This window comes from Temnothorax curvispinosus, unplaced genomic scaffold, assembly GCF_003070985.1.
Source record: "Temnothorax curvispinosus isolate PA1 unplaced genomic scaffold, ASM307098v1 QBEX01013484.1, whole genome shotgun sequence".
In the NCBI taxonomy this organism is placed as follows: Eukaryota; Metazoa; Arthropoda; class Insecta; order Hymenoptera; family Formicidae; genus Temnothorax; species Temnothorax curvispinosus.
Genome location: NW_020223264.1, coordinates 10,223 through 11,139, shown reverse-complemented (window position 1 = coordinate 11,139; position 917 = coordinate 10,223).

The window sequence follows — 917 nt, the reverse complement described above, 5'->3', positions numbered from 1 at the left end:
TCGGAACGACTACTCCGTCCTTCCACGCCTCTGGAAAACCCTCTCCTTTCCATACTCTCCCATAACGCCGTTCTTAAACCACTTCCCCCATAACTCCACACTTCATTTCCTATCTCGTCCTCTTCCGCCGCTTTACCTTTTTTCAGCCCTTTCAGCACTCTCTCTACTTCCTCCCATCCTATCTCTTTCTCTTTCTTCACTTCTCCTTCCGACCCCTGCTCTCCCTCCCCAAGCAGCATTTTGACGTCCGCCCGACGTTAAGATAAACACACTTAACGTTGGTATCCAACGTTTTCGCTACGTCGTTTCAACCCTCTTTTGCACTAATTTGGGGAATCAAATTTAGGTTGTACCAACGTTGGAATCCGACTTATATAAGTTAAATTGAGGTTACATTTTTTCCACCAGTTTTAACGTTGGTATGTAAACTTTGATTTTATACACTCTGCTAGACCTGAGGTTATTTTTTCACAACGTACATTTTAGGTGTAGTTTTCGTGCTTCCATTCAAACCATATGACGGCATTGGTGTAATAAATGTATCATAATACGTACTTATCAATTTGGCACAAATAAAATGGCTTTATAGGAAAAATATAGTTTGCGCAGTCTTTGATACTATTGTAATTTTGCCATAAATACACGAACCCAGCACTGAAAATGTATAACGAAACCCACTTTATTGATAAATGTGGAAATGATAGGTCGAAATTAGACGAATCCCTTCTAAAATATTCCAATTTACTAAATATTCTAATAAATAACTAAAATTTTCAAAGTGTAAATTTTAATTTTTTTTCATCAAAATTACTTTTAAGATAAATATGTTGTCAAAATCTTAACAACAGATATTATATAAATGCTTTAAATTGTTAATAAAGTGCGTTAAAAAATATAAATCTAAATATACTGGAAAA